Source organism: Protopterus annectens, chromosome 12.part0 (genome assembly GCF_019279795.1).
Source record: "Protopterus annectens isolate FY-2018-M chromosome 12.part0, PAN1.0, whole genome shotgun sequence".
Classification (NCBI taxonomy): domain Eukaryota; kingdom Metazoa; phylum Chordata; order Ceratodontiformes; family Protopteridae; genus Protopterus; species Protopterus annectens.
In genome coordinates this window covers 372794861-372814044 of record NC_056746.1, presented here as the reverse complement: position 1 = coordinate 372814044, position 19184 = coordinate 372794861, and positions in this window count along the sequence as shown.

The window sequence follows — 19184 nt, the reverse complement described above, 5'->3', positions numbered from 1 at the left end:
CATGTTATGATGGTATAAACTCAGTTTGGGTTACTTTTAAGACAAGGTATATGTAATACAGTGACCCCCCTCCAAAAAGTGCTTGATGACTTATTCTGTTTTAGTCAGAAGACACTTATGACAACTGACCTTTAGAATGGACATGAAGAGTTTTGTTCCACTTGTCAAGACTATTTGAGGAATATACATGCTGTGTAAAACAGGTTAGATGCTGACAGTGAATCTGACTTTAAAAACACTTTCCAGAAATTTTGGGAAAGAACTGATACAACTGATGGTATATAAGTCATCATATGTCCAGACGCCAACCCAGAGAGTACATTGGGGAAATAGGAAATTTTCATATGATCTACAATATTTGGGGAAATAGGAAATGTTCATATGATCTACAATATTTGGGGAAATAGGAAATGTTCATATTATCTACAATATTTGGGGAAATAAGAAATGTCCATATTATCTACACTATTTGGGGAAATAGGAAATGTTCATATTATCTACAATATTTGCGGAAATAAGAAATGTTCATATTATCTACAATATTTGGGGAAATAGGAAATGTTCATATTATCTACAATATTTGGGGAAATAGGAAATGTTCATATTATCTACAATATTTGGGGAAATAGGAAATGTTCATATTATCTACAATATTTGGGGAAATAGGAAATGTTCATATGATCTACAATATTTGGGGAAATAAGAAATGTTCATATTTTCTACAATATATTTTAATGTGCTGTTTTAAAGTTGCATTCCATCTTTCTGGGTATAGCTAGTATAATTCATAAATATACAATACATTACTACTTGCCTGTAAATTATTAGTAACATTGAAAACAACCCAGTTTGATCTTTTCTCTGCAGCCATCACGCTATAAATACATTAACTGTGATTACATTTTATTTTCTATTCAATAATTAACCAATATATGTTATTTTCCCTCTTGTATTTTTGTGTTAAAATGTTATGTTCATGTATGAAATATTTAAAAAACATGTACATAAGCTCATGTACCAATGCTTTACCCTGCAATTATAAACATGTTTCATGTGTAACTTAAATATGGAGCTTTTCTCCCCAGATTTCTGCTGAAAATGGATTTTACCAAGCCAGATTTTTCCTGGTCAATAAACACGGAATCAGTAGCAAGCATATACAGTGTCAGTAAAATGAACAAGAGTTTCTGTAACTTGGAGGTTCATCTCTCTCATATTGATTCTGTCATCCTGCCTTTTTTATTTTATTTATACTTTATTTTGTCTGCCTATAAAATTCATGAATTGTTATGATATTCTAAAATGTAATGTTACCCTTTTGAGTTCTATACTATATTAGCTGTAGCTGTTTGGTCACTTAGAATCAGTAGGATAAAACATCTATTATTCTGTTATTTTTACCCTGGTAATTAAACAGATCTGCTTCTTTTAACAATGATTGCCTGTTATTGAGAAAAGAGAAACCTAAACATTTGCTGTCAACTATCAACTCTGCTTAATATTTCAGAAGTATACTGACATCATCTTCTTTCTTTTAGATGTGTCTTGTTTCCATGTTTGCCAAGAATCTTAAAAACACATGCAAAATAACATTACTTCAAAATCATTGTTTAGTTTCTTCTACAGTGGTACTACATGTTAGAAAAAACACAGAGCTTCAATAAACAAAATAATGAGTCAATTTAAAAATGATTTTCTCCATTATGAAACGTTACACTTACAAATATAATAGAAACATATAAATAAAACTGTTATTTTGCATGTGTGCGCGCGCGTGCGTCTTTCTGTCTGTTGCATAATTATACACACACACACACACACACACACACACACACACACACACACACACACACACACAAATAAATATCTACCAGAATGAAGAGAAATCAAATTAAGTATAAAATCTGATCTTTGCCCATGCAATGGCTTCTTTGACTTTCTTATAGTTGGTCAATGTTACTGATTGTTGGTTGTTAGTTAACGCTATCAAATTATGCCATAGTCAACTTACAGGAAAAAATCTATAGCATAATTTTTAGTGTTTTCCTTTTCTTCATGGTCATGTGACCATCAAGTTAGCATGTATATGCTGCGGGGGTGTGGAAGGGGCCATGTGGTGTATTTTAAATATCTGTCAAAGTAAGCAGATATGTGTCCTGAAGGGATAGTTTGGGGTTTTGTAGGTTTACATTTAGAGATGGATTGCAAAAGTAAACAGACTGTTTACATTTATTATCACTGCATGCCAAAGTGTCTGCTTTGTGATGTAATTGTCATCTATGATGTTTTGTAATATAATGTATTTTATATATACATACTTTATATATATTGCCGCCCCTATAGTGCATTTTTTAGGCAAGGTTCAAATGACAAATTCACCACCCTAACAGAAACAGGCAAGCAAAAACTGAGCGTAATGCTACTCAATGCTAGAAGTCTAAATCTCAAAATGCACTCACTCTTGGCAATCCTTAAAATGGAGAACATCGATACTTGTGCCGTGACTGAGACCTGGTTTAAGGCTCTAGAGAGCACCCCTGCATTACCAAGCTATAACTCATACCACACTTTTCGGCCATCAAACCTGGACCAACACACCAAAGGTGGAGGTGTGTCCATATTCATTAAGGATATCCACACCTCCAGGCTAGTTGCACAGCATAATGCATCCGAGGTTATCCAAGTGCAACTAACTCTGGGCAAAACTGCAATCCAGATTGTAGCTTGCTGCAGATCCCCCACCATGCCCCAGGATTCCCACTCCTCTTTTCTTGATATAATGGAAAATATTAGGGTTCAACCAAACACCCTAATAATGGGCGATTTTAACTACCCCACCATTAACTGGGAAAACTACTCATGTACCAACTCCTTCGCTCAATGCTTTCTGGAATTCATAAATTCCAATGCCCTGGATCAACTTATCCACACCCCCACCAGGGACAACAATATCCTAGACCTCGTCATTACCAACATGAGTGACTGGTGTTCCACACCTGAAATCAACTCCTCGTTGGTCAGATCCGACCATAAGCTAATCACCCTAGATATCCACATCCCGCCCCCACCCACCATTAAGGAAACAATGGTAAAACATTTTTCCAAAGCCAAGTTCATGCTTCTTAAGACAGAAGTGGTGAACTTCATGACATCCATGCAGATAGACAATACAGTTACAACTGCTGAATCCTACACAAATGCACTCTATAAGCACTTACACGAGTGCATGGATCATACTATCCCAAACAGAACCAAGACGCTATCCTCCAAAAAAAGGAAGCCAATCTGGTGGTCCCCTGCCATAAACAAACTCTACAACAGAAGGAAGAAACTGTTGCAAAAGAGAATAAAATCCCATGTGTGGAGGAGCTCCCTGGTCAGCCTCAGTAAGAAGCTGAGATCCCTTATAAGATCCTCCAAAGCTAGCTACTAAAACAAAATCACCACTGATTCTAAGGGCAACCACAAATCATTCTATAGCTATGTGAAGAATCTCAATGGCAACATCCAGATCTGCTCTGAGTTACAGCACAACAGCATGAAAATTACAGAACCAACTGATATTGCCAATATCCTGGCAGATAGGTTCAGTGCTAACTTTACCCCCCCCACCCCCACCCCCTAAAGGGCCCATATCTATACAGGAAGAATGCAGAGTCCTTGTAATCACATCTATACAGATAAAAGCAGCACTCTCTAAAACCAAAAACATAGCATCCATGGGACCGGACAACATCCCAGGCTGCGTTTTACACGAACTTCAGAACAAAATGGCTCCCCACCTAAGCACCATGTTCAATCATAGTCTCATGTCAGGCTTTGTTCCCACTGAATGGCACACAGCAACAGTTATCCCACTCCACAAAGGGGGAGCCACCACTGAACCTAGGAACTATCGCCCTATTAGCCTGACGAGCCTGGTCTGGTAAACAAAGACATTGGTAACCTCCAGACTCTGGACCCCACCCAGTTTGGGTTTGTGAAAGGCAGATCATGCCTTCTGAACCTGATTGACTTCTTTGAGGCAGTCACCAAAGCCATAGATGAGGGTAAGCTGGTTCGCACAGCCTATCTTGACCTCGCCAAGGCTTTTGACACCATCCCCATTCTGGAATTATCGCTAAACTCACTAAACTAGGTATAAATCCCTACTTCACAAGATGGGTTGCCAAGTGGCTCACTGACAGAACCCACACTGTAAAAGTTGCAAACTTCAAATCTGACATCAAACCAGTGACAAATGGAGTCCCACGGGGTTCAGTCCTGGGACCTCTCCTGTTTGGTATCTACTTCTCTGAAGTACAGGCTAACACAGAAGGCCTCTGGCTAACGCAGTTTGCAGATGACTGCAAACTAGGAGCCATAGCTGTGTCCCCAAATGATGTGGACATCCTACAGAAGGGCCTCACTGAGACAGATGCCTGGTGTCAGAGGCATGGCCTCAAGCTCAATGCCAAAATGTGCATTGTCATCCCCTTTGGTAAAAACTTTGTACCCATGAACTACCACGTAAACGTCAGTCTACCTAACACTGAATGTGCGATAAGAAACCTTGGGACCCAGGTGGACAGTTGTCTCTCCTTTGATAATCACATTGCCACAGTAGTCAGGAAATCCTTCTATGTGGCACACCTCATCACAAAAGGGTTCTCATCCAGGAAAAAGGAGGTCATTGTTCCCCTCTACTTGGCACTCATTAGACCCATTATAGAGTAGAACACCCCTTTTGGAATGTACCTCACAAGACATCTGCATCAGCTGTAAAGGCCACAGAAGTACCTCACAAAGAGGATTACTGGCCTCAAACAGATGCCCTACACTGACCATCTCAAAAAACTCCAGCTTTACTCTGTAGCATATCACCTACTCTGAGGAGATCTCTGCCTAACATATAAAGTTATGTTAAACCCAGAGCTGTTGGACATGCTACACCTAAAGAAATCCCAATCCATCCGAGCTACATACTCTAGGGACCTAAACCTTGTCACCACAATAAACAGGACATGCTGGAGGGATAGATTCCTGTCCCAGAGACTTCTCATACTTTGGAACAAGCTACCCATCTATGTCAAGAAAAGTTCCTCATTAGCATTCTTCAAGAAAAATCTTGATGAGTGGATGGGAAATAGGAAATACACCCCGGGGATCACTTCTGTGGCTCTGCTTGACAGGGGCACAGGAAATTAACTTTCTTGGGTGGCCTAAGCCAGGCAAACTTGTTGGCTAGGCTTACTTAGGCCCTTGGGCTGATAGCCTAGTACCTACCTATAAACCTATGAACCTATATATATATATATATATATATATATATATATATATATATATATATATATATATATATATATATATATACACACACACACACACACACACACACACACACATACACACACACACACACACACACACACACACACACACATATATATACACACAGAGGGACAGCAGAACACACAAAAACATGCATCACATATACATGAATGCATCTCCTGTTGAAGTCTGAAAAGTGTATTTAATGCTAAAGCTAGTGAATCACTCAGATTTTTGTTGTCTGAAATAAATACAGTAAACTGAATTTCTGAAAATGTATGCTTGTTGATAGTTATTAATCTGCACCCAGAAATGTCTGAGTGGTTATAAAGGTGTTGTATTAGTTGTATTGCTTCCAAATGTGTATGGAAACCAAATCTATATTAGAGATAAATTCACCTCCCATCTAGTTAAACTGGACAACTCCCTGGAGTTACTGCAGGTCCAGGTTACTATGGGTAAGACCCCCATTCAAGTCCTAGCCAGTTATAGATCCCCCTCCCTGGGTCATGACACCTATGATGCCTTCTTAACCAAACTGAAGACAATTCAAATTTTACTGAACACACTGGTTATAGGCAATTTCAATTATCCCACCATCAGCTAGGAAACCTACTCTAGCCCTAACTTGCTAACACAAAAGTTCCTTGACTTTGTGAATTCTAATGCCATGAAGCAAATTGTCCATACCCTGACAAGAGGAACAAAAATTCTACTTCTGGTCCTCACCAAAATGTCAAACAGGTGCACTGCTTCAACTCTTGGACCCTCATTAGTTAAAAATGACCACAGATCAGTCACTTTTAAACTGATGCTAACACCAGAACTCACAAAGGGTGAAATCAGACTAAAAAAATTCACAAAGGCAAACTATACCTTTCTAGGTGAAGGTATAAATACATTCCAAGACCCACTCCAAGCTGAAAGTGGTAACTATGCCGAAGCTTACACTAAAGCCCTGTACAATCACTTGCATAAGTGCATAAACTCAGATTGACCACACAGAATCAAAGCCAGGGCCCCAAGTGAAATCAAGCTGCCATGGTGGACTTCCAGCATCAATAAACTCTATAAGAAATGCAAAACATTGCTGTCCAAGAAAACGAAGACAAGGACCTAGGAGTGGAAAAGCACCCTCCTCAGTCTTAACAGGCAAATAAGACAACTTGTCAAATCCTCCAAGAGCTCCTTTGAGAGAAACCTAGGAAGTAATGTCAAGGATAACCATAAGGCTTTTTGCAGCTATGTACGTAACCTAAAGGGTAGAGTCCAAGCATGTGCAAAACTGGTGGCCAACGGTATCACACACACTGCCCCCACAAAGATAGTGAATCTGCTAGTGGATAGGTTTGGAAAAAATTTCACTTCTTTATCCCCTACTAACTTACAGCAAACCCTCCCCCAAACTCCCCCCTCCACCTAACATATCTGAAGAGCAGTTCCTCAAATCTCTGACCAAGGCAAAAAACAGCCTCTATGGGACCAGATGACATCCCAGGCTGTCTTCTAAACAGGATAAAACATGAACTAACATCACCACTAAGTACTCTTTTCAGTCATAGCCTGACCACAGGCTTTGTTCTTGCGGAATGGAGAACAGCTGCAGTTATTCTCCTCCACAAAGGTGGTCTAACTATGGAGCCAGGGAATTACAGACCTATAAGCTTTATCAGCCTCATCTGTAAGGCCATGGAACTTATCATATAGGACCTCATAAATAAAGACATAGGTGACCTCCAAATCCTGGATCCTGCCCAGTTTGACTTCGTGAAGGGCAGATCCTGCCTGTTAAATCTGGTGGATTTCTTTGAAAGTGTGACCAAGGCCATTGATACGGCAAATCTGTGCACACAGCATATCTCGACTTGGCAAAGGCTTTCGACACAATCCCACATTCAGGCATTACTGATAAATTTAGCAAACTAAATATAAACCCCTTAATTGTAAGATGGGTTGCCAACTGGATCACAAACTGGACACACATTATCAAAGTGGGTGACTCCACATCAACCAGCAAACCTGTCAGCAGCGGGGTGCCACAAGGGTGAGTGCTGGACCCCCTACTGTTTGGTATATATTTCTCAGAAGTTCAGGCCAAAATTAAGGGGTTGTAGCTGACCAAGTCTGCAGACAACTGCAAACTAGGTGCAATCATTGAATCTCCAAATGATGTCAGTATACTCCAGGAGGGTCTCACACAGACCAGCAACTGGTGTATTAGTCATGGTCTCAAACTGAATGCAAAGAAATGCATCCTCATTCCCTTCAGTACAAACAATGTCCCTTCACACTATCAAATCAATAACAATACCCTAAGTACCCATGAAGTGGTATGGGACATGGGATCACAGGTTGAACGTGACCTTAGCTTCGACCACCACATGTCTACCATTGAAAGGAAAGCTTTCCACATAGCTCACTTGATTAGTAAAGGCATTGCCTCGAGAGCAAAAGAAAATGTAACCCCCCTATACTCAGAACTTATTGGCCCATAACTGAGTATAACGCCCCATTTGGTATGTACCATAATAAGCACTTACAGCAATTAGAGAGACCTCCAAGGTTTCTAACAAAGAAGATCAAGGGCCTCCAGCATGTGCCTTACACAGAGGGACTAAAATCCTTGTCACTATACTCCATATTGTATAGACTTCTTGGGGATACTTATGCCTGGCCTACAGAGCAACCCAAGACCCAAATTTAATGAACTTACTGCATATCTGTAAATCAAATGGGTCTTGGGATACCCATTCCAGGGACTTAAATATGGCCTGTGATTTTAATAGGACATGCTGGAGGGACAGATTTATCTCCCTGCAATTAGCACATCTTTGGAACAAGCCACCAATTTGTGTGAAACAGAGCACCTCTATGACACTGTTCAAGAGGAACCTGGATAAGTGGATGGGGCACCATAAATTCTTACCAAGGATAGCACCCACAACCCTCCTGGATATGGGCAGTCATCACTAAATGTAATCCTGGGTATTGACTATTATTTCTATGGTATTACATTGGGTTGAAACAGCTAGGCTTAAAATTACCTCCGGGTCGATAGCCTAGTAATCTCCTATGATCCTATGTGGGTTTTCTATCCCCATATACATCACCATACATTTGGAGAAACTGAACGTTGGCTGCCACCTTTCCTACCATGCCTCCATCTACTTCATATCCCTTGCAAAGCATGGATACATTTCAGATATTACACACCCATCAGCTTTGTGTCATCTGTACAAAGTTGATCCATTTTTTTCTTGGAGTGTGGTGTCCAGAACAAACAAATTAAGTAGGAATGATCAAAGTATTATCCCTTTAGGGCATGACTTGGATTTTTTTCATGTAAAAGCTCCCCTACATTTACTGCCCTCTTATTCCTATTCTCCAGCCACTTTTATACACAAAGACACAGTTTTTTGCCCACTTGTATGTCCCTTCATTTCACAAAAAGGCTGTGCAAGGGAGCTCAGTCAAAGACTTTACGACAGTTCATATAGACCTCCATCACAGGGCTGCCCTTCAAACTGACATGTAACCAAGTCACAGAACTGGATCATGCTGGTCTAACAGGACCCACCTGTTGTAGAACTGTGCTGGAATTTAAGCATCCAATTCTGCTTTGGGAATCATAGGAGTTTTGTCTTTGTGATTGACTCCATTATTTTTCTACAACATTAAATTCAGGCTCACTGACATGGAGTTTCATGGCAGATGCTTGTGCCATCCTTAAAGATGGTCTCTACCACAGGTTACTTCCAAACCCCAAAGATGACCTTTACTCTATGGGACCACTTGAACAGCTCTTTCACAAGTTTGATACTATCTCAGTAACCCTCTTGTTTATTTGCAATGGTCCCTATCACTTCATCACTACTCCAGTTTCAATCAGCTCCTGTGTTCACCCACACACCTCTACAATCCTGTCACCCCAGACTAATGACTTGCCCTCTTTCTCCTTGATAAACACCAACAATAATTATTTGTTACATTGTCTTGCCTGTCCTCTGGCCTCTTTGCACTTTTCCCTGTCCACCTCAGCTTGTTATTCACTATCCACCTTCATTCGTTCATTCAAATGCCTGAAATAGTGCTTTTCTCCCTTCAATTCCCTTCACTTCCTCAGTTGGTAGTCTTTCTAAAATTTTCACCCATGCTCTTTCTAGCACACTTGTTTTTTTTTCCTAGGCATCTATTGCCCTATTACTGATCCTTCACTTAATCTCAGTGTGTTAACTTTCCATGACATTAATAGCTATTTTATTTCTTAAAATAACGTGCTAAGGAACATGGTATAAGGAGGTAACACTTTAATATAATAAGCACCGCTGTACCACAGCAACTAGTAATAACATAAAATGGTTTTGTTAAATAGAGGTACAAACCAATCACTTGATGTGAGGACCAGCAATCAGACCTATAGAAACCAGAAAAAGTCCAGCAGATCATAAAACCTAAAAATCCAGTTAAAGGACTAGAAAAATAATTTTAATAATATGTTTGTAAATAGCAGGCACTGTTTTGAATGACATTTAATGTCTATGCTGAAATTGAGATCTGAGGTTTGTTAGCTGCCAACAACAGCTGCCACCTGAGCTTTCTTACCTACAATTTGCTATTAAGATCATCAGGTCTTAAATATACATTGAGATGTTTGACTATAAAAGATTAAAAAACATGTATTAAAATTAAGACATGGTATACCAGGTCTATGTAGAGCAGTGTTACAGTCCTTCATCATCATAGCATAGTTGTATTTGTAAATCCCTTGTGATAGTTTACATGCATTTTTCCCAACATAGATGCCACCACAAATAGAACACATAGCTATGTAAACCACAGCAATTGATTTGTAGATGTAATGATATTTAAATCCAAAAGTTTTCTCAATATGAATTAAGTTTAACATTGAACCTCCATCAATATAGCAACATCCATTACAGGATCCACAAGAGTATGTCCTAGTAGATTTCTTAGAAATAGGCATCTGATTTGTATGATCAGCTCTTTCCAATACTGATTTTAAATTTAAATTTTTTTCTCTAAAAAAATAATTGGGGCTATACCTACTGTTCTGCCAAATCAGTATTGCCTAAGACTGTTTCGTATCTTCTTCGTAATCTTGATATCGCCACTGCTGTTCACTGTTAAAGAGACTACAAAACCTATGCTGTAGTCTCTTTCTTTGCCCTTGTTGACTTCATTTCCAATGGCTAACAACTTGTTTTTTGAATCTCCCTTCTGAAAAAATGAAGCTATTAATGTATGTATTTCTTTAATGAATTCTACACAATCTGTTGTTAACCTGGAGTCTCTGATGAAATGCCATTGTATAATGTTGTTTCCAAAGATTAGAGTGATGGCTTCAGAAGTGAAGATAGTTATTTACAAAGGCAGATTTATGATGTGAACTACAGGAGAAATAGTTGTTCTCTACCTTCATGCTAATATTCCTATCTAAAAAATAACAGTAATTCCAACTCCACTGCTAATGAAATGCAAAAGAGTACTAGTTTTGACCACTTCAATAAACACATTAAAAAGGAGAAGTTTCCTTTCCAAACAAGAAAGCAAGTCATTGGTAGACTACTTGGAAATCACCACATTTTTGAACAAGTTAAAACCAGATTTCCAAAGGCTGAGCTGATATAGCCCCTATTACCATACTTTTATGGGATTTTAAAACTCATTAAAATCAAAAATAAGATAATTAGTTAATAGGAGACTTAACAATGTACATTAAACATGCCTACATGGTAAACATTTGAATTGTTGGGACCAGCATGAGCAAGTACAGAAACAAGGGGAATGAATGACCAAAAAACAGACTTACATATACCAAGTTCAACATGGCCATTTCTTGAATATTCCCTTTTATCTCTGGGATGGTTATCTCAGAGTTGTAATATATAAGATGGGGGGTGAGGGGCTTGTTTGCAATATTGGGGATGCAGGGGGACTTGCCCCCTCAAAAACAGGAAAACAGTGATGTTTGGTATTTGCTATTCTTCTACGTTTTCAATTATTTTTTTAGCGCACCAGCATTCAGCATTTCAAGTGCCAACATTGCAATACAGAGGCTTTATCCTTTTATTACTAAAATTCATCCACTTACTAAGGAATGCCTGCCCTAATGCATTTAACTCATCTGTCCTGTGGAATGAATCATTATTTACCATGCATAATAGTTTTTCATTAGCCTCAAAAACTGTATTGCTTCAATAATTCTAGGATTTTGCAAGAATCATTTATGTATGAAAAGTGCATTGAACTAGAGAATTTAATATAGTGCCCAAATAAATGTATATGTACTCAGCTTTAGAATTTCTGTTAACCATAGCAGGGCAAAATGGCACCTAATAGTTCAGGGAGTGGAAGCCCTTCATGTTGATGTACTGCAGGCCCACTAGATCAGGTGGGACCTTGATGGTAACGTGTGTACAATTTACAGCTTCAAAAACCTCAGCTAAATGGGCTATATTTTAAAATACCCTCATGGTTTTGGTTCTCTCCTCTGCTGCCTTAGGAAACAGATATTGTCCTCCACATGATGTTTGCTCAACATTAGTTTAGGAATAATAAGGCTGCATGAGGTTCCACATTTCCATGTCAAGTCATTAGAATGTGCTGCACACAACAATAATTTGATTCTTGCATGAAAGTGGTATCTATGTTCTAGAATTCTCCATACCCTGCACATCACCATTACTCATGCTGATTTGCACTGCCCAACATACTACTCATTTAGAATCCAGCCTTGGTTTCAGGCAGATGGCATTTTTTTCTTTTGTCATTCAGTGTCTCATAATAGAACTACTCACATCAGGGCAAGGAATTCCACCATCTCGCAAAGAGGATCACATGGGAAGCAGAGATTTTTTTTCTCCCCACAGGTTCTCCACAATATCTATAATGCAATTTAAGATTTAGCAGTACTTTTTTCAGTCACATTTCCTAGAAATTCAATAAGCAACCTCACTACAAACTCCCCTTTTAAAATAGAATTCTGTGCAAAGAGTTTTGTGGGATAACAGAAAGAGACAACTCAGTAAATTCATGCACTGAGAAAAGAAATGTCTGTGACCCTTGTCCAAGACATGCTGGCACAATGAGAAATCGCATGTGATAATGGGATCTTCATAATAAATTCTGTCATACAATAACTGAACAACAAGAAAACATGATCAAAACATTCCACTTGCTTTGCTGGACTGCTGATGTTACACAGTAAATACATAGACATAATTGAAAACATACCAGGTAAGCTGTTTGCAAAAAGATGAACTTGTAAAGGTCGTGCCAGTTCAAGTAGCTCTCAGCTTGATTAGGTTATTTCCTGTCCATTGTCTAATTTTCATGCATTTAACCATCTACTCTAGGGAGAGATGGATCATGGTCAAATGGGACCCTAGGCAAGGTGTGGGCCAGCAAACCAACCCCACCCCACCACCCCCCACAGCCATACCAATATCCCTTTACCTGGCTGCTTTCCTCAGTTCCCATAAATACTGCTCAAATTTGTCGGTGTACACACTATTTATTTGTTTTGTTTTTTTTACTTCTACAATGATCGCAGGGATTTGGACTTAATTTAAAATGGTTTGTTTCACATTTTACAGCAAACCACTGACAGACATTTGCTAAACAAAACAATCTCATTCTGAAAACAGACAACATGAACAACAGTAAATAAATCCTCCCTTGAAACGCACACTTATTGAAAATTCATCTGGCAATCCATTAAACATCAAGACATGTGCTGGGACCCACAGTCAAATAGCAAATACAGATGTACTAATTAGTGTAAGGGATGCAGGAATTTAAAAGATAATGTGCAATGCATTTGCTAACAGCTTAGGACATCCCTCTGGATGCAAGTGTCCCTTTTCAGGGGCACAGTCTGTTGAAGTGACTTGGTCAGAGCCACATAGTAGAAAATAAAAGATGAGTCCAATATAGTGCATTTCACACATATGCCTGCAAAAAAGGCTAATTAAAATGTATTCACCTTTAAAATGTTAATATTAGGCTCATAAGCTTCATGTTGTCCAATTTATGCACAAATAAATAATAAACACAGTACTAACAGTCAACAAAACAAGGAAGCCAAAGAAAGTAGCAAAAGAACATGCCTGGTATGGTAATGTCCCTTTTTATTGTAAACAGTTCCTTTTTTTACACCATAACTGCTGTAGGTTGCAGGAACCAAGTATTCATACACAAGCAGTTAAAGCTACTTACATGATGGTATACCTCAGACATATATATGCTTCAGAGCAAGGGAATGAATAAATACATTAAAAAATAATGGGCCAGAAATGTGTCTCAGCTCTCTGCTGTCAAAACTAAACAGTGGAACCCTCTGAAAACCCCCTCTAAATGTCTGAGTTTAAATCAGAGACAAAGACCCAAAAATTAGGAACATGTTTTAAATGATTTTCTTATATACCTCAATAGTTGCTAGAATAAAAAAAAATATTAGCAAGCATTTTCTGAAGGATACAAAGTCTGAAATGTATGCCTGTTATTATTTATTAACTGCATTCCATAACAGTTTTTTCAGAAAGCTATACATTTTACAAGGAATAGACAAAAACAGAATTCTGGAAAAAAATAATGAGCGGACAAAGGCACAAATTATAAACACTTTTTTCTTTTATGTATTTGCTAACTGGGTAACCTCACTGTACAAAGTGTCTGTTTTCAGGGATGATCCAGGAGAACTGTCACAGTGACTTGCTGAAAGGCACACAGGTGGCAAGTGGAGGTGGGAGAATTCAAATCCTGTACTTTTGACTATAGGAAGCAGTGTATTAATAGCTCAGAGCCATAAGTTCAAAAAAAAAACACCAATTAACTTAAAATGCATTTTCTGAACAGCGACTACGAAACACTTATGACCAGCATTACTGACTGATTGTTGCACTCAATGATTTATCAGAAAATGAAGAAGTCAAGGAAAGTCTGGCAGTTAGTGTAGTCGATTAAGTCTCTAACCTCTTAATTATCTGCTTCCTGTAGAGTACAGGGTTTGATTCTTCCTAGCTCCATTTGCCTACTGTGTGACTTTGAGAATGTCACTTAACCAGACAGTGCTCCTGACACCGGTGGATAAAAAGGTGTATTTTCTGAGCAGTAACTATGACACTCTAGTCTTCCATGCTCAAATCTCCTACTTCAGAAAAAATCTCTCTTGATTAAAGGAGTGCTGCCCAATTCAAATCTCCTATGGGCTAAATTCCACTGTGTTATTCTGGAAGACCTTATGCTTGTTACTGATGTTCTGTAAGATTTATGCTTTTGTGCTGGCACTTTGCTGCATGCATGTTCACATTGGAAGACCATGCTGTGGAAGAAATCTTCCATTCTTTTGTAAGGCAACAGTTTTTTTTCTATTATTTTTTTTTTTTGACCAGACTGGGCCACCCAGCCAAAACTGGGCCCTAGGCAGCTGCTAAGGTCACTTTGTGCTGAATCTGGCCCTGGTTCAAGGCTTAGAAATATTACAGTAAATTAATTTAAACAACATGTAACATATAAAGCAATTGTGTACATCGATGCACAATGTAGCTAATGATCACACTTCAGGATAAGCTGGCATTGTATACACATTTTTGAGATTTTTCACTAATATGCCTGCATTCACTACTTACAGAATATGAACTTTATTATAACCCTCCAGTATGTTTCCATCCTTTTGCCATCTGTCTTTCTTTGAAAGGGAACTGTCCAATTTAGAAATTTGCCTTAAACGTGATGTAGCAGAAGTTAACATTTTAAAACAGTTGACACCATTTTGAAAACACTTTCCCTATTTGTTCTATGTTGCTTTGTCCACTCTTGAGAATGTCACCCTCATTAAGAAGATATTTTTCTTCTTTTGTTACTCTCAAAGTACTTTAACCACTGACAAACTAAAAAAAAACAGATAAATGGAAAAAGAACAACTGTAAATATACATGTTTCCAATATCAAGATTTCATAATGCTTTGAAACACCAGTACGCAGAAGCAGCAACTTTTTTTTTTCAAGAATTTGTTATTTCCCACTTGGCTACTGCTGATCTCTAGTGCTGTGGCATCCGTGCTTCACTCCATTCATGGTGAACAAGCTCAGTGTTATGCTACTGATTGGTTCTGCTTAACCCACCATCACTAGTGCCCTGTAAGATCACATGTCATTGGAAGGCAGCACAAAAGCTGAATGAGTGTATGTGCTGTGCTTGTCTAAGTGGCTGCTGCCCAGTATACATTGAGATACCATTGTATCTTCCAATCCCCATAATGCAAAATGCCAAGTAGCATGGCCTAGACTTATACACATCAAAGCATGCATTTCCTTAGTTCCTAACCTCCTAACCGGCATGTTTAATGTGACAAAACATTGGTCTTTAGTAGACTCTATGTATTAGAAGATGACATCCTATGCCATGCCTCCAGTATGGTGGTATGTACTCCAGACAGTGAGACTACTCTCATCTGACCTGACACCAAGATTTATTATAAAATCCATATCATCAAAGTCATGGATGGATATCCCCGTCTGTAGAAGAAGATAACTATAATAAGCCTACATTTAAATTCAGAACTAATTTGTTTTACTGAAGGATGATGAAAGAAAGGCTTTAGTTTTTTGGTAAGTGGCAAAATGTTATAGTGTGTAAATAAAATGATTTTACAGATGCTTTAAATGCAGAGGAATGCTGCATTTGGTATACAAATGTCTTTTTTTCAGTTTTCTCTTTTATTCCATGAATTGTTAAATAACCCATTTGTATTTCTGTTGCTAGGTCCACTATGAATTGTGTATTATATCCAGATAGAATTACAACAAGACAAGCACAGCCAGTTGTGGCTTTTTCCACATATAAGGCATAATGAAAGGCTTGCTTTGACTGGGGAGAGCCCCTTGTGTCCCCCATGTGGGTAAAATTTTACCACCCCCTTTATATTTGTATTCTATTTTCACAGCTGCACAACAGAACGAAAAGTGAAGACTATGAAAAACATGAATTATTGCCAGAGCTGTAACTGAAACTTTGCTGACAATGATTTTCCATGAGAAGCCACAACCATTCAATTGTGATTAATAATTTGTAGTCTCATCTACTTTGCACTTGACCACTAGTAGGAAATCCCAGTTACACATGGCTGTATAACCATGACTTCTCTATTTGTTATACATACCCTGCTCCACAGGAAGCATGTTTGTATCAGCAGGTTTAGATAATTACACTTGCAGTTACGAGAAAGGTTATGGATGCTATTACAGCAGCTTCGTGGTTACAGCATTGACATCATTTATTCACTAGGTGGCAGCCAAGAGCAGGAAACTAGCCTCTGCTGTCAAGACAAAACGACTGCCCAGTGACTAGTCAGCTGTCTTCCAGCACCCAACTCAGTAAACCCTCAGAAATCCTAAATCATTCAAAATGTCAGCCCCAGCACAAAGCAGTTTCTGAATTTTATATTAGTGGGACGGTTAGAAATATCATTGGTATTAACTTAGAAAAAGGTTTAGATAAAAAAATTTTAAAAAGTTCCCGAACCAACTATTCAGACATATCCACAAACAGAAAATGTAAAAATCTCTATTACTACAAAATAATATGTACTTAATGTAGTTCACTAGAACATATCCAGAATCTTTATGTTAAATTAAGCAGTAAGGCAGCGCTGAGCAACTATTAGAGCTGTTAGCCAGTATCATTACAGAAGTAAGTCACATTATCCTTCCACAAGATGGATATGTACCTCTAAACGTACTCCTAAAATATAGTGCCAAGGGCAGACCTAGCTGAGAGCACCCCAGCAATATGTTGCTGACCACTAATGGAGCAAAATCTGTATAACATATAGTCCTCAGCAAAACATAACAGTTTATTGTTGTCCAATGATATTAAGGCTGCCCATCGTCATTTCAGTGTATGGTACTCATGCCACAAGTATCTAAAGAAAACCCCATGTCTGATTATCTTGTGTGTGGGTTGTAACATGTATCTCTGGAATCTAATGACATTCTTTTTGTACCAGATCCCCAATTGATATTACACCACATATTGCTCACTGGTCAACAGCGGCACCTCAAATCGTTATGGCATCCCTGACTAACCCATAATATCTTCACCATTTGGTAGGTCTGTGGTACTACTTTATTAGAGTCTTAGACTTGTAAACTGACTAAAATGCTGAATGTCAACTAGAATAGTAATAAACAGTTTTCAGATACTCTGCCCTCATTCACAATCGCATTATCAGCATCTGTGTTTGCAAAAGTTGTGCACTGAATTGCAATAAATTAGACCATGCTCTCACTGGTGTATCCTGCCATGGAGTATACTGATATTGTGCATGCATCCATGTTGGAAATGCTTGCAATGTGCATGTTCTACACACACACACACACACACACACACACACACACACACACACACACACACACACACACACACACACACACACACACACACACACACACACACACACACACACACACACACACACACACACACACACACACACACACACACACACACACACATGGTTCTACTTCATAATGTCAAAGATGCATATACTAGAATTACACAACATCAAGACGATAAAAGCAAAAACCTGTTTACTCAAAACCTTAAAATAACAAAACCCAGAACATTGAACTATACAAGTTACCTGGAATTAATGGACATGCTCCACCTCAAAAAATCCAAATCCACCAAAACCACTAGAGCAAGCGACTTAAACCTTAGCACGGATATAAATAGGATGTGCTGGAGGGATAGATTTATCACTCAGACACTCCCTATGCTGTGGAATAAAATCCCGGTCCATGTGAGGCAGAGCACCTCGCTGGCTCTGTTCAAGAGAAATCTTGACCTGTGGATGGGAGATCGTAGGTTTACCCCGGGAATCATCTCTGTGTCACTGCTGGACAGAGGCACAACAAACTAATGGGCACAGTATTTTTTCGTATAAGGGGTGGCGTAAGCCACAAAAATTTGGGCTAGGCTTATAAATGCCTTAGGGCAGATAGCCTAGTATAAACCTATGAACCTATGAACCTATGAACCTATGAACCTATGAATCAGACGTCCTGCCTTCACTTAAAGAAACACTTCTCTGTGTAAAGACAGTCTACAATAAATAGGTATCAGCAGTTTTGCAGGGCTGCAATCCCCCCTGTACAATCCATGTGGCTGGTTGCACCCCCCCCCACACCCCATCTAAATTATATATACCAACTGTGAGATCGCCCTACAGTGAGAAAAGGGTAAATTTCTTGATCCTCACTATACCGTGATCTCCATTTCAAACTGCTGATACTTACTTAGTGTAGGCTGTCATTTACCTTTATCATGAGAGACAGTCATGGGGTGGCCAATTTTGACTAAACTATCAGGGTTGTTTCATTTTTCTGTCCTTAACTCTTCCCAGGAAGCTGACATGCACATTTGAAGGTCTGCTATGCCTGCCCATTCATACACATGAACTTGTGCACAGGCACTCTAATGTGCAAAAAACTAACATTTTTGATAATAGTAGACAAAACTAGAGATTCTATAATGCCTTTTCTTCAATGTTGTTTTTGCAAAATGTAGTGAGTCAAAAAATAAAAGCATATATTATTACAGTAAAGTTTGTTCTTGACATTAATATATATTAAGTTTAGCAGACTTATGCTTCTTTGCCATCAGAGAAGACTGAATCCTTGATTACTAAGTACCATCTTACCACTAGAAATAACTAAATAAAGTGCTTCAGGCTCAGCATATCAAATATATGCTTCATACAAAAAGATTTATATTCATTGACATGGAGTTTGTAAGGAATTAAATTGTTTCCATAAAATCACATACATAAAATGCATACATAATAAAAAAA